At 39.0% G+C, this 16434-nt stretch overlaps 1 long non-coding RNA gene across 1 annotated transcript in view; it reads right to left on the bottom strand.

Annotated features, from left to right (window-relative positions):
• Positions 1-15931, bottom strand: part of LOC135312849 (uncharacterized) — a 117806-nt gene extending 101875 nt beyond the window's left edge. The window contains exon 1 of the long non-coding RNA XR_010372468.1: positions 15751-15931. This is a non-coding gene — a long non-coding RNA (uncharacterized LOC135312849). The remainder of the gene's footprint in view (positions 1-15750) is intronic.
• Positions 15932-16434: the final 503 nt, after the last annotated feature.

Here is a 16434-nt window from a genome sequence, read left to right on the forward strand (position 1 = left end):
TGCTAACGAAGACCAAGTGATTCAACAGTAGCTACCTTCTGCTGGAAGTCACTAGGAGTTACCACTTTCCTGTAAAATGTTTTTTGGATATTAGATGAGGGATGGGAAAATCAGCATTTTAACAGGCCACTTCCTTTTCCAAGAGTTTTAGCCATAGAAAATTAAATTCTTTAATTATCCAATAGGTCTGATATTATCCTCGTTCCTGTAAGTATGCTACTGCATGAGAAGTCATTGTGCATCTGCAGTTTGAGTAGCTGATGTAACACCTGCAGTCACACCCCTGGCAACACAAAGCCTGCTGCTCTGCAAAGCAGTTCTACCAAATTCTCCCACCCTGCCCCAGCCACCAGGGTTTCCTCTTGCACACGCTTCTGTGGGAAATGTGCTCCGTTGCTCTTCCTCCCTCAGACACACTCCTGATATGTGAGCTCAGTCATAACATGAAACACCCCATGATTTTTTTTTCTCTGTTTTTTTCTTTTCTTTTAATATTAAAACCATTTTCTGGTGGAATATGCATAGCTGCTTTCTGCAGGTTTCAAAAAAAGCATTGAAAGTATTCTGTAGCTGTTTGGTCCATTTTCACCTCCTGCTCCTTGTTCACACAGCTTACTTCAGACACAAAAATAGGAGCTGCTTGGTGCTCTGAGACACAGCATCCACGTGCTCACAAGTGCAAACACAATCCCAGAGCATCCCACAACCTTCACTGGGGCTGCATGGTGCCCTCAAGAAAAAAGCTATATCCCAGAGCTGTGCACACACGTGTGTATGTGTGTACATGCATATGTGTGAGAGATACAGGCGGGGGCAGCGCTGGGGCCGTGAGAGGCGGGGTTTGCAGTGCAACAAGCCTGGCTAACACTGGGTTTTTAAGGTGATACATAATCATTTAATATACAGATGGCATATCAGTTTACATCTCACCCTGAGAGTTCATGCTTGGTTATACCAGAAAAGGGAGAAACAAATTTTAACAGAGTCAGAAAGCCCCTGGAAAGCAAGGCTACAGGGTACCCCAGATGTACTCGAACCAACCACAATCACACCATCAGCACGACGTGTAAGAAGTGACAAAACAAGATGAAAACACTGATACTCCATATGTTAAAAAGCTTGGGGTTTGTTGTAGCCTAAATTCCTTCCATCCCCACATACTTGTACATAATAATAATAATCATAATAAAAAATAAGCCCTCAAGATCAAATAGTCAGTGATATCTTAAAAGAAAAAAAGAAGACAGGCTTAAGAAACCAAATCCTTGTAATAAATAATATATTATGAGTTAAGAAGATGAACTGACAAAGTGGCACACCTCTAATCTCTTCCTTGCAATAGCGAGAAGAGCTGAATCACTCGCACAACATTTTTCTTTGAGCATGTTCAGGGATTGCTTCTACACTCCACTTTCTCTAAGAATATCATGCTCTACTAATTTACCAGATTGACTAAGCTACATACCAGTAGCATAGTCAGTTTTAACCTGGAATTTTATCTTGTAAAAATACAATTTCCGAGCATTCTCATATTAGAATATAATTGACTATTTTGGGGCAGGTTTAAATCAGGGATGAAAGACTCAAGGTATTTAACTGATTCAAACTCAGCTCTCTTTTGGGGATTCAGAGGTAAGGCCCTTACAAATCTCTGATGTTCAATGCCCGGCAGCTGTGGCAGCCTCCTGATGGCTCTGACATCAGTCTAATATAAATTCTGGATGTGGACCATACTCGGAAACCCGCTGCAGCCCTGCAGTCCATCAGGGGCCATCTCACTCATGATTCCCAGTTATTCATTTATTTCAAACCTGAAATGGTGCCTATCCACCTGAACAAGGGTTTTAAATAACAATCTATACAGGAAAAAAAGTCTGGCAGCATGGCAAAGATGCCAGGCACATAAAGAAAATTAACTAGCCCATATTGCTAAGCAATAAATTCAATGTCACCTTTTTATACCCTCTGCCCCCTTGCCTAATGTCTCTCAACAGACTCCTACCAGTGTCATGCAACTATTTCAGGCAAGGTAAAGTCTATGAGCAAGGACCTCCCACCTACACCAGTCCTGCACTTCTCCACCAAGGGCACATCCCTTCAGTTCTTCCTCAGCTTTGCCATCTGGGACAAAAAAAAAGTAGCTGCAACGTTGAGGACCTAAAAGCCATCACGCTGAGGTGCATTGGCTTTTATGAAAAAATACACACCTTCTAAGCAATAATTGTTGAAGGACAGAACACTTTTGGTGTAATACACCACATGCAAATTTTATAACGAAAACTCAGGCAGCAATATAGGACAAAAAACCTGCACGATGTGATGTTTATTTTTAGAAGGAATAAGGGTTTGGCATTCTGATATGATAGGTGTGAACAGAATAGAACCTCTATTTTGGTTTTAACAGCCCAGAAGCTGGGCAGATTTTTTTGTTGTTGTTTTTACGTAATTATTTCTAGTACGATGTTAGCACACCTCTGTGCCTGCGTAAGCCTGATATATATGTGACTGCACTAAAGACCTCTGTATCTCGACAGGCCAAGCAGTAAATTATGAGAACACAACTTGTCAATACTGGAACCAAGTTAGAAACTACTTGCATGATGACATCATACCTAACCATCTTTTCTAATTTGTTTTCTTAGACCAAGAAAGCATTTCAACTTGAAAGAAAAAAAAAAAGGAAAAGAAAGAAAAATAAAAAGAAACAGTGTGTTTTGTTAGCAATAAAGTAGCAGTTTTGAAATTCCAAATTAATTACTTTTGATGTTAGTTATTTTAGTATTGCCAAGATTTTTGAATGGTGCAATGATCATCAGAAACAACTGTGCCCACAATTATATCTAAATGGACTTGTTACTGGTCATCAGGTCAGAAGACCACACTGACACAGCTGAGACTCATAATCCAAGACAAACACACGCAAGCAGGAGAACTACAAGAGTGTAAAAATAGTATTAAAGGGTTAAGAACATTCTTGTGGCAAACACAAGCAACTGGTTTTGAAAGTTTGACTTTTCTTCAGTGGTGTTAAGGACAATCCCAAACACAATTTAGAAATGAGAACATACTTTGAAAAATACTAGCTTGTAGCACAGTGCTTTTGTATTGAAAATCAACTCCCCTACCAAATAATTTTTGGTTAGAATAGAACTTTTTATGTCCTGCAGAATTCACCAGCTTCCAAACGCTTCCAAAGCCATGCTGTTTCTTGCTGTTAGAATTGCCTCTTAAGGCACAAGGAGAAAAGAAATAACAGGGCCTGGAATGGCAGCCTCACATTCTGCCCTCTGCAGCCAAGAGGCACTGACTTTTTTCTAGAATTCACGCTTCTTCTCATATACCACATCTTACACTTCTGTTTACACTTTCTCATTGCTGCTCCACCTTCTTTCCTTACTAAAGTCTTGCATTCTCCTTCCACTTAGCTCTCTTTATAGCAACGCTTTTTCCCCTCCCATCTTTCAGTTGGTTTATTTTCCCACCACGATGAAAGAAGATGCCAAAACTGCAAGCTGTTTTGGCCTGTGATTTGGCCTTCCCAGTGCAGAGCAGTGGAAAGAGGAGTCATCACTACAAACCTGCATGAGTGACAGCTATTGCTGCTGCCTCAGGCAGGAACTACAGTTAGATTTTAAGAAGGCGCGAGGCGGGGGGGGGAAGGAATAGACAGAGAGAAAAAAAAAAAAGCAGGAGATGAAGGGGGGAGGGGAAGACACCTTTTTTCAGCCCAGCTATTTGAGAGATAATTGCTGTAATTTTGTCTCTCCTGAACCTTCTCACTAGGCAAGCTTACTGAGGAAAGCAGATTTCTAGTTCTTAAAAGCGCAATACTTCACACTTTTCTAGAAGTTTTCTTAGTTTGAAATTTACACTTGACCATTTCTAAATTCTAGAACAAGAAAACTGAAAAAAAAATGCCCAAGGAAGAGAAACAGAAAGACGGATGGACAAGAAAGAAGATCAAACCATACAGTGCTGGGGAAAAGGGCGGGGGGGCGGGGAAGACGACAAAGATTTTCACTTTGTCTGGCACAATGTTTTCATGTTTTTTAAATTGTTCTGTATTTTCACAGCTTCAGCTGATATATCTGAAATATAGAATTTACATTTTCTAGGTGGGGAATGCTGCCAAAGCTGTTAATCCCAGGCAGATGTAAAGTTGCACCACTATATTGTGATGTGGCTCCTTAAAAACAGCTTAAAAAAAACCCTAACAAAACATCCACCCAACAACCACCACAAATATTCACTAACCCATATGGTCAATAATTGCTGTTTAATAGTCCTCCTATTACAAACCTAAAAAGCAGCAGCCAGAATTACCAGTAGAGTATTAATAAACAGGAATGAGTTAATAGTGCATAAAGACCTTCTAGTGGAACAGTGGGGGAGTTGAATATTCTTTTCTTAAGTCAGCTGTAAGTAATTACTACATGGTGTGCTTCTGACTATTACCATAACAGAGCAATTGGACGTGAAGAATGGATAATAGTATGGACATGGAGGTATTTTTAGAATATCAGCAGTGAGGCAGGTAAATGCCCTACTCAGGCACAAACCTTTAAATAAGTTTAAATAACTTTTCCTAATGACACCTAGCCTGAGCAGAATTTTGAAAAGATCAATCTAATAAATTATTTAAAGTAACTTTATAAAGACATGTCTGTGATATGTAAATAAGGGAAACAGCAAAAAAAATCCCATGCAGACATTAAGTGAGCAGCCAGCATTACGGTAACTACATAATCACAGGTTTCTCTCCGTTTCTTTTAGAGCAGTGCCTTCATCTGTTTGAATGCGGGCTGCGCTTTGCTCGCTTCCATTGGCTGCCCAGGCGAAAACTAAAAGATTCAAATAAGAACTGTAAGTGCGATTGCAGGAGTTGTGGGTTTTCTACAATTGAGTTAGTTGTCCTCAGTGATTTAATGATGCATATCATTTATTTTAAAATATTGTTATAGGAGCATTCACTGAGATGCAGCTTCGCATTCAAAGGACTGTCCATTATGTTATGCAGCAGGGCTTTTCATGTACAACTACAGGCTGAGATATTGTCTATCAACACAACATATGCTCTCAGATAAAAACAGCTAGAGACTTTTGATTCAGAGAGTAGTAATTTTGAAAATGCGCAGAAATATAATTTAAGGAATATTTTGAATTTTTCAGGCTATAGGTCTTTCTTCTGCTATGTTGCTACACAGGGCAGATGTTGATTTTTCAATTTGCAGGTTTGTTAAGCATCATGGAATGTTTTGGTTCTCAATCAAGAATATTCTTCCCAAGTGGTTGCGAAGTCCTATGCCTGAAAATAAATGCATCTCCTTTTTGTTTCTTAGCAGGATGTGTTCTGCATTCAGTAGAAGCATAAAACAGATAATGTGATGCCATTTTTCGGACCAATATATATATTTTAAGCCACAGGATCTCAGAATGCAATGTATTTGCAGGTTATGTTTTACAAACACAGTTTAAATAAGACAAGAGGCAATTCCATCTACAGTGTTTCATACCAACAGTTCTACCCCGAAAATTAGTATATACCACGCACCATGCTGTCCTCAGTATCGTGTCCATCCACTGATGTGGTGCTATACTGGTCAGCTACCAATGACCACTAAAAGCAACAGTCTCTGCATACATAATTTTAATGAAGAACAGCATAGCAGGTGAGAAGTGTGTGCATACATGTTCCCTCTTCCTCAAATTCTTCATTTCTCATTTGCGTGCATACTAACAGACAGGACAAAATCATTTTGGCTCCCCTAAAGACAGAGACGGTGATGCTGAGTCCCCCCCCAAGTGTTTGCTGCCTTCAGCAACAGTTTATGACTAATCTGCTGCAATGTCGTTGATGTTTGTCCTATATGTTCATGTAATAATTAGATACAGCAATAGAAATCACATTGTGCCAGATCCACCTCTGCACAGAGTTGCTGACTGAAGGGCATTTTATCAAGATGGGTTTGGCCCTTTGCAGTCTTCTGCCCCATTAAATCTGAAGATTATGTGTTGTTCTTAGTCAGTCCACTGTTATCATAATGGAGAGCTGATGTTATAATGTGGGTCAAACAAACAGCTAATTGTTCTTGGGCATGGCTTGAGCAAAAACAGAATGGAGAGGCTGAAGACGTTAATAATAGTACTTGGCACGATTATAATAGATAGCTTCTATCACAGGATTTAAAAATCACTTTGCAAGCTTTGGAAGCACATTGCTAAGTGTTTTTGATACTCCCATTTGAAAGTGAGACCATCATCTTAAGACCATGCTCGTACATTTAGATACTGGAGCACTGAGAGTTTAAACAATCAAGAAAGCAATATATGATAAAAGGCAAGCTTTAGAGAGTTGCACTAAATGAGCCAACTTGGAATCAAAGCAAAAGTTTGTGAGGGCCTTTTTAAGCAAACAACCTAGGTAAAACGAAAACAAGCAGGCAACACCGTGAGAATAAACAATGCATATGGACAGACGTTGGAATTTTGGTTTTGCTTTGCTGGTTTTTGGTGGGTTTTTCTTCCCCAAAAAATTAAAAACAAAAAACAAACCAACCACATTTGCCGCTTTGTATTGTTCTTCTGTACTACTGTGCATCCAGCAACTACTTTTCCGAAAGGATGGCACAGAGAAACGTACGGGCGTGGTTAGAGCTCTCCAATCAAGACCAGGAGTCAGCACAACGTGCTGTACTGCAGGAGCAGACTCTGTAAATGTAAGCAGTTTCAAGCAAAGGGCTGACTTCTGACATGCCTAGAAAGGATTTGGGATATTCCTGCTACTGTAGACACACACACTTTCACACACATTTATTAGCATATTAAACAATAATACCCCAGGCTATATCCTGTATGGAAAAATCCTAGGGAAAGGTAGAGACTTATAGTCTTGAACAGGCAAGGCAGAGAAAGGGTGAGAAGGGAAACACAAAGAAAAGTGAAGCGGTGACACAGAAGTCACAAAATTGCAGCTGGAATCAAGGTCACCCAAACTGACTCAGAAACTGATTATGGGCAGAAGAAATCTGCAGCTCTGTAGCTGATTCATAGGGGGCGGGGGGAGGCTGTGGCAAAAGTACGAAAAATAAGGTGACTTAACACTGCTGAAAAAGTTTCAACACACAGGAAAACACCACAAAACACTGATCTAAAAATTGTCAGCCAGAGGTGAAGGCACAGAATGCATGAGAGCATGATAGCTGCAAAGACAACCATTTTCCTCTTTCGGTAGATAGTATTACAAAAATGTTATTGCTCAAGTTCCCTGCACCTTTCCATTCCTCAGCCACAATCTTCAGAGGTCTTTCTGTAAGGACCAAGAGGGATGCAGTCAGCAAAAAGAAGACAACAGAGAAATTACCACTTGTCTAGGACATCTGACATATTTATGGAGTATAAAATTCAATTGTCTAAATTATTAGCCCTAGGGAAATTGTTTTGTAGTTTTCATTCAAGCTGTTACTCAGGATGCATTCTGTCCTTCAGAACAACCTGGGGCTTGTCCTGCAGGGTGAATTCTTCAAAAACAAGATAATGGATTATTTTAAAATTATTCTTTAGGAAGACTGGATATATTCTTCCATATATATTTCAATACATATTTTCCAGTGTGACACACTGGCCTTATATCTTCCAGCTTAAAATAAAGTGGAATCACTGAATCAATAGTTATATGTAGACTATCTGGGTTAACAAAACAGTCCCATTATACATTTCTAAAACACTAAACTTCCAGAAGAATCCCCAAGTCATCTGAGACCAAAACACAACTTTGATCAAGGTATCAGGCTCTCCTGTCCCTGTAGCAGCCCTTGGATACCTCTTGAGAAAGTACGAAGCTTATTCAAACCTCTGTCAGCAATGGGCTCAGTGCTAAGGTGTTTAAGGTCCATGATTATGCTTCATTTCCTTAAAATGGCCCATTTTTGCTTCCTTGCTCTTGAATGAGATAGTAAAATGAAACACCTTTTTCAAAAAATCAGAACTGAATCATTCATGCATGGCTGCAATCATTACTTGTATTTCACTGGCATCTCAAGGTCTCAGGCAAAAGTGGGACACTGGTCTTGGAGCATGCATTAAGAGGCATCACCTCCCCCAAACAGCTTTTGGTTAGACAAGAGACACTTACATGGGGGGAACTATATGGTATCCTTACCCAATATCGTACAGAGAGAGCAATTTGTCTGAACACTGAGACTTTATAAAGTATGCGACATAAACTTTCAAAGGGTGATGAAGGAAGAACTTCAATGTTTGCAACAATTTTATTCACCCATCTATGTTTATGTCTGATGTAAACTAAGGGCTGCAAAGAATCGCTTTCTGTCCACATTTTTGCAAATGCAGTCACTTTAGCTTACTCACATATTGGAGGATATTTTTTGATAGGGCACGGTGTAATTGTTTTGCAAGCTGAACCGGGAAGCAGATATTCTAGCTGCAAAAGATAACACAGCAACCCACTGATCACTGCGCAAAGGTCTTTAGCTGAGATGGTGCATCCAAGTTTATCAAACACTTCTGCTCATGAACCTACATCAAAGGTGCTTTGACCACATTAATCTCAAGTCAGCTACTTTTCAGGTATGCCTCAGCTTCACCAAGACACAATATCAGAGAAGGAGGTGATCCAAGGGTATACGCAGTATTGACATAGTAATGAAACTACAGCCCATAACATTTTGTGCCTGTGCCCATGATTTCAGCTAACTGTTGAGTAAGATCAATAACAGGCCTGGGACACCTGTATTAGAAGAGCAACTTGGAAGAAAGGAAAGAATGTGAAATTTCTGCAGCACTTGCGAGCAATCTTGGAGGAGAAACAAAGTTGTGGTGTTCACAGACAGCCGGGTTTGGCTAACAAGGTTCCTGTCTCCCACGGCCCATGTCACATGGGGTCTTGAACAATTTGTTCACTATCTGAAAAGCTGTGTTAGCCAGGGAATGCTTGAAGAACAGGAAATTTACCCAAGACTGAATAGGATCAGGACAACGGGATACAACTGCACCCAGCTCTCTGCCTCACTCCTTTCAGCCTTGATGCAGGGATGACTCAACTTCTGAGTTTCAGGGGTTGAAGTGCTGTATATTAAGAGAAAGCAACATTGTTTTGGGGTACCAACAATGCTGAGCTGAGCACCCCAATAGGTGGATAGCTAGGAGTTGGACAAACAGCAAGGGCTACCATACACTTCAACAGCTCCCATTTGTCAGTCAGGGACCCCCAAATCACCAAAACTTTTTGCAAAGAGGCATCACTCTCCCATTTCAAATAAGATTTCTACATTTTTACTACTGCTCTTTCTTGGCCAGGAATTCATCATGTGTAATTGCCATTCACCCCATACGCCGCACTGTTGTGTGTAATGCTGTGCCTCAAAACTGCTTCTACAAAAGCAGTTTTGTTTCAAGTCCAACTTCTGATTTCACACAGTATCTATCACTCATTAACTGAGCAAAGCTGACAACAGCCTCATTTCTTGGAGTGTAACAGCTAGGCCTCGTTTTACTCACTTGCACTGACATGACGACCTGGAAATATTCCCACCTCTCCCTACCATTCTTTTTCTGTTTTTTCTTCAGCTGCTTGAAACATGCACTGCTCTTTCTCCCTTCTGCCTTGCTATCATTTCTACTGTCCAAACACAGTTTTATTCTTCCCCCACTTAATTCATCCTTCATAATTACATATTCCCTTAAGATCCTTTCCTATTAGCCAGGTTTCTTAGTTACCCCTAACGGGCCATCCACTTACACGTACCATCATTTGCCAACCTGATCACATTTCTCCATGTACTGCAGTTTGAAGGGTAGTTTTCATTTTCTGTTAACCCTTCACAAGTTATCATTTTTCTTCAGCTGTCCCTAGACTGCAAAGGTGGCCTTTGCCACAGTCCATGACAGCAAAGTTTTAAAATCGCATCTCCCATTGTTTCTAACTTCATGGCAAGGTGTCCGACATCAGCATAGCTGTGAGGAGATCACCAGAAGACTAAAAGTTGACAGACTTGTCCCAAGCCTTGCCAGAGATACACAGTTAGGGACAAGCCTCCTTGCTGCTTGCTCAGCTGGGCCTGTGATGGCTGCAGGGAGAGGATCTATTGCTGGGAGAAACAGCCAGGCCTTCCAAAAGCAGAGAAAATTAACAGACTGTCATTCTCAAAATCTTTTTATTTTTATGTTATTGCAAGCTTTTCTTAAAAATATTGTTAAAATCCAACCTGTTCCTAGAGAGAGGTTCAATTTCAACAAAACAGAGTTTTCTGATGGAAAATATTTTGTCACAAAAAAACCCCCACAATTCAACAAGTTCTACTGATAGATTTCCATGTTCTTTTCCTGACTAGAGCCAGGGACAACGATATGAATGTCTCCTGGGGAAAAGGAGCTCCTTAGTTGGAAAAAGGCAAGGTGTTTATTCTTCCTAGGAAGTATGAGCAAAGCAGCAGCTGATTAATAGTGAAAGCAGTATCAAGAGAATGTATGCTATGTTTCAGCACAGAATTAATTTCTATGGGTAAATATGTATAAATTCCTTACAGTAATAGAATGTGCTGAAAAATTCAACAGATTTCTCACTGTAATGGTGTAAGTAATCAAGGAATATATTAAGGAAGAATAACAGGAAAGAGGCTGAAAAATACCTTTCAAAATTTCCTTTACTGACTACACGATGTTGCTGCAGCAGTACTCCATATATTAATTTCATCCTATGTTTTTAGACTAGTAGATACAAGGAAGCAAAACCCTCACTATCTGACTTCAGTAGATTTATATCCATTTATAAATTCTGAGGATTGTCCTGATCAGTTTAATAACAAGAAAGAGAGACGTACCAAGTATTTTAGTGAATGCCCCACAGAAAATATTTTAGTAATTTCCAGTGTGAAGCTTTTCAAGCTTCTTGAAATAAGGGCTACAGAGCTGGGGAGGGGAGCAGGAAATCCCAAACCAAAATGCTCCCCTGCCTCATCCTCACATGGACTGCTAAAGTAGTTCAAAATTCATGGGAACTGAGCATGTAAAATCAACCCTAAAGGCCAGAATTGACCATACTCTGAATGAGGAGACTTCTTGGAAGAAAATTTAAGATTTAATCCACTTAAAGTAGAACAGTCAATTGATAGCCTGTTTGCCACTGAGTTCACTTATTCAACAGCAATAAAAATAATGCAGCAATTACATTCATACATTAAATACTCAAGCTTTTTGAGCTGAATTGTACTCCCTAAAAGCCACACAGCCCGCCTAAATATACTATATAAGGAGAAAGTCTTGGTGACGTGCACTATTTAGTGACGTTTATACGGTGCCAGTACATAGCAAATATTTTAACCTTTTTCTGCACCTCAGTATTCCAGTCTCAGAGGCTTAGTGACATTAAGCAGTTCCCAAATTAAAAGCTACTACACTATTTCCCAAAATTGTGAAAACAAAACAGAGCAAAATGAAATACAACAGCATTTTTTACAAGATGTAACTATCTGCAAAAACGATGCATAAAGCCATTATTTTTTGCTGGGCTTTGTTGTGACAGTTACCATGGCTAACCCATTAACATATTTGCTGTACAAGTATGGTCATTCTACGGCCTTAATTAACTTTCAAGTGGAGAGTGCTGTGGCTTACCACTTATTAAATATCCACTACAATAAGTTACAGTTTTACCCTTCCAACCTCACTTAGCCAAGACAACTAGAAGAACCAGCTTTCTATCTGACTATAATTTTGTAATTGCTTTTTACTGAAATTATGTTGAAACTGGACTACCTATGTAAATGTATTTTGCCTGGTTCATCTAAAATTGGCCACCCCTAATCAGATCTGGTTGATATTTGATTGAATAAGTGGAAAATTAAGTTTCTCTCTGATAATGCTTTGCTTTTTCCTCCTTTCATTATTTAAAATGTAGGCATTTTTCAGTTGAAATTTGAAAGCATGCCCCCTAGAGAACAGCAGAAGCAGAAGACAGACACATCGGAAAGGCTGCTTTGAAAGCTAATCTACTTCTAGTACAACACACAAACAGTGTAGTTACACTAAGCAAAGCTAATTTCAGCGAGCACTTTATTCATGAAGAAAGCAGCAATGCTATTTGAGATTTAATCGAGTCAGAATTAGGTTTTGTGATTAGCTAGGCTGAGCCGTTAAGGTATAGTCATAATGATATCATTATTTCCACACACCCATGCGGCATGAGCATCGTCAAGGAGCACAGTGCTCTGTATGCTTAAACTTGTATACTGCCAGCTAAAAGCAACTGAATCCACCTCCATCAGGCGTTCCTCTGAGTATAAAACAGGACTTGAGCGCAAAAAAAAAAAATACTTCTACAAAGGGAACATGTGAAAAGGCCACAGGAGTGCACAACTGAAAAATATATAAAAATGCAAATTTCCCTAAACTTCATCTTTGGATGGACTGAAGCATAAGTGAGAACTTCAACAAAGCTATAGAAAAAGATGACAGGTCTGAGTTTCAGAAATTTAAGACAGCGGTAGGATTAGACACTTTGGGTTGTCTTCGCATACATTTCTTATGGGAGTTAATTCCATTTGACATGCAAGACCAAAGCAAGATTACAGAGGCATAGCCTCATGGCGAGGTGTATGCTGTAGCTAAAAGCTGGGATTTGAATAATTGTGCAGGCTTACTCCAAGAATCAGGCGAGAACAGAATGAATGGATTATTACAAGGAACTTTGTACATTTTTAACTGCTGGACTTAATAAAATACCCTGTGTGTAAGACTGGTATTATGGTCCTCTGCACTCACTCTAGCTGAAGTTTGTGGTAGGATCTATCAAACATGAGAAAAAACAGAAGCCGTTAAAAAAGAATGTGGAACGAAGAATTGGTCAGGGCTCTGTCCCACGCGATTTTCTGAGGGAAGCAAATTTGGAGAGCTTTAGTTCAAAATATTCAGGCCCCCAAAAAGTTAAAGGGAGTTAATTTCCTGTATAAAAGTAGGTTGAAGGAACACAAGAGATTGGATCAGAAAAATGAGGGGACAAAAAAAAAAAGAAAAAAAAAAAGGTGAGTTTTTATTTCACTGTTTCAGCTTGTTAGCTAGGTCATTTATTACGGAGAAAGATTACTAATCCACACATCATTTTTTTTTAAATTGACCTCTTCCCTTTGTGTCTGTGGAAGCACTTGTCTGTAAAAGGAGGTAATAGCTGACTGCTCCTTAGAGTCAGTGCTGCTTAATTAACTGTCCAGTGAGAATTATTGAAATACTTATATAATTCTTATTTAGCACTCATTAAAGTGAGGGATACAAATGCTGGACAATGAGAGGTTCAGGAAGGCTTTGAAAAGAGGGAGTTCGTACTCTAATAGCAAAGAATTATGAAAGCCTGCCCATTAACAGTAACAGAGCAGACCTTTCATTGTAAAAGTCACTGACTCAGATCTGGACTTATTTGATATTTTTTAAAAAGCTCCTTCATCTAACCCCCTAGCAATAGACATTCTCCAATTCCTCCTGCCATTGCTAATCAGACTGCACAGTAGGTGCACGAAGGAGGTAAATGACACTTCTGCACCGCCCTGTGACAGTGCTGCAGTCACACCGCCCTGTGCACCCTCGGCTGGGTTTGGCAGAGCTTTCGCCCCTCCAGCCTGCTCACAGCCTCTGCGCACGCAGCAAGCTTGTCAGCCACTAAGAACGTACCGAGGCAGGTAAGAAAGAACCAGTTGCAATGATTTCTACCAAAATAGTATTAGCAAAGTACATGTATTTTGTTAATGCGGGACTTGCCTTACATAAAACATGTCTGTTAACATCAGTATGCTACATATAAAGAAAATCTCAGATGATGATCATTTTGCCCTAAAAATAATCTCTTATTTCATTTCAGCGGGTGCTTTGCAAGCCTGCCATAAAAAGAGATAAATATCCTGAATAACTTGGCAGCTTCCAAAATGGAGATGAAGAGCCTGCTGGGTCCTGAGCAATGGCAACATTCAACACCACCTATAACTTGTTCTGTGACGTGGATTATGGCAATAATAGACTATTGTACAGAAAACAAGCTAAATATAACAGTACTCTGCAAGACAAAAAGAACATGCATGTGCATCTTCCGTTTTCCACAATAAAATCTTTCTCAGAAATAGCCAGCTAAAAAGAATTAATTGTCCCAATTTCAGTGTGTTTCTAGTAGCAGAACTGGGTTTGCAGAGGCCGTATGCCTCAACAGTTTGTCCTCAGAAAATTTACCAACAATAGAGAACAGTGTTATCATCGTCTCGGAGACTCTGAAAGTTCATTCCTCCACAGAAGGTGTGTTCCATTCCTCCCTCTAATCTGTATATTGTCAAAAGTTCTTGAATCTACAAGAATCCACTTAGACATGACGCTCAGATATCCTTTCTATTCATATAATGATTGATGAAACACGAGGGAAAATAAATTGAATTATGTTAAATCTCCCAGGGAAACATAATTAAGCTGTAAAGCATTCCCTTGAAATCCTTGTATCACTCAGGCTCTGTCTCCTACTACATGATCAATAATAATATTAATTAAAGACAATTATTTTGAAGGACTGGCATGAACTTTCAGCTTTTACTATGTTTTATACTAGTAAAAGCTAAGAATTTGTTTGGCTATCATATCTGCAAAATTCTTCTGTATTTGCAGCACAAGGTTTCTAAAGTATTGTGGCTGGGATTTTTGTTTTCTTTTTTAGTACCTATTGCTGCTTTAAAATCTGTGTGTCAGTATATAATTCAATATACATACATTGCAGAAACACCACTGAAGACAATACAGACATTACAACCTTACAGAAGCTGGCCAATTGCATGGATTATGCTGGTTTCAGTTTCTCTTTAACTGGAATCCTAGGCATCAAATATTTGTATATGGCATTTATATTAAATGACCACCAACAACATATGCCTCCATCACCAAACCAAAATATGGCATGTACTTCCAGTTCTCCAAGCAAAAGATGAAGCAAGCGTTCTGGAAGAAAAATCACGGCAGACACAGCTCAAAAAAATTTGGGATCAGGAGACAGTAGGGAAAAAAAATCTAATTTGATACTAAAAGGGAAATCATGTCATCAATTTTCTGACGTAGTGCCATCAGTTTGCCATAGATGGAATGTGTGGACAAAAAGGCCTGGGAAAAAAATTGGTTGCTGAACAATAACTCTTATAAAAGCAACAAAATTATGTAGAAGATAATTGTGTTTTTACTACCTACAGATAAATGTAAATAATTAATGTGTATATGTATATATGCTTTCTTAGTATATATATTTATAAATATTTATAAAAGACTATAAATATATTCTGGTTTTAACAGCATACCCTTGCTTTATGAAGGCTCATGCTAAACAAAAAATTTTAAAAATGTTTAAAAGTCCCTTGTATCTTAGCCAGAAAAATTAACTCAAAAGAAATTATGAAGATGACATTAAAAATGTGGCAGTTCTGAGTAAGTCTAAAATTCAATCCCCGGCACCATCCCTGAAGAGTGACCAAAACTTTCATCAGACGTCATATGCTCTGTGCTGTGGATTTTTTTTTCAAAGAGAACTTGTGGGCAAAGAGCATCCAGTTTCATGAATGCTTGTCATAAACTCACATATATGGAGGGGAGACGGATTTCTCAGATACAAAAGCATACATTGCAAAGAATACAAAAGGCTTCTGAAGAAAGTAGACATTGAATTTGGAACACTAAATACTATTATGAAAGCCATAAATGGAGCAACAATAATTAAAAGAATACCTTGGCACCCCTGAAACTGCAGCAATAGTGCAGTTTAGCAGAATAACAGGATCCAAGATGTAAATAAGTTGGGTGTTTTCTTGTTCTTTTAATAACAAAGGCATTGAGAAGGCAAATTTCAGACCCTGCAGAAGGCGGCAAATAATTTCTCCCCAAAGGCAGAGGAAAGATTTCTCAAATGAGCTTCATCCTAAAAAAGATCAGAGTAAAATATATGAAGCAAGATGACATAATAGGCTGTTGCTTAAACGCAGCCACCGATAGTACCCTATTCTGAAAACTAGGCTGTGTGTAATTGAATGTAAGAGAAGCAAAAATATAGAAAAGGCCAAGCTGAAGAATAAAAATGCAGTGTGTGTAACAGTATTGAGAAGAGTACAGCTCTGTAGAACTGATTAATAAGAAGAGCAGCGAACAGTACAGAGTGGATTTGCAGAGATTAGAACGTTGCAGGCTTTGTCCAAAAGATTGTATAAAGTTCTTATTGGGTTTGAATTTAAACAGGGTAAAATTTATCTAATACTATTAATGTTTCCCTTTGACCTTTAATTATATCTTCCCTCTACCCCCAGGAAGGACACATTAAAGTAAAACATGTTTACACTCCACTGTCTCATATCACCTGCACATGTGTGTGTATGCGTATGCACACATGTGCAGTCTATTATATTCCTTTGCACTATA

Source organism: Phalacrocorax carbo, chromosome 3, assembly GCF_963921805.1.
Source record: "Phalacrocorax carbo chromosome 3, bPhaCar2.1, whole genome shotgun sequence".
In the NCBI taxonomy this organism is placed as follows: domain Eukaryota; kingdom Metazoa; phylum Chordata; class Aves; order Suliformes; family Phalacrocoracidae; genus Phalacrocorax; species Phalacrocorax carbo.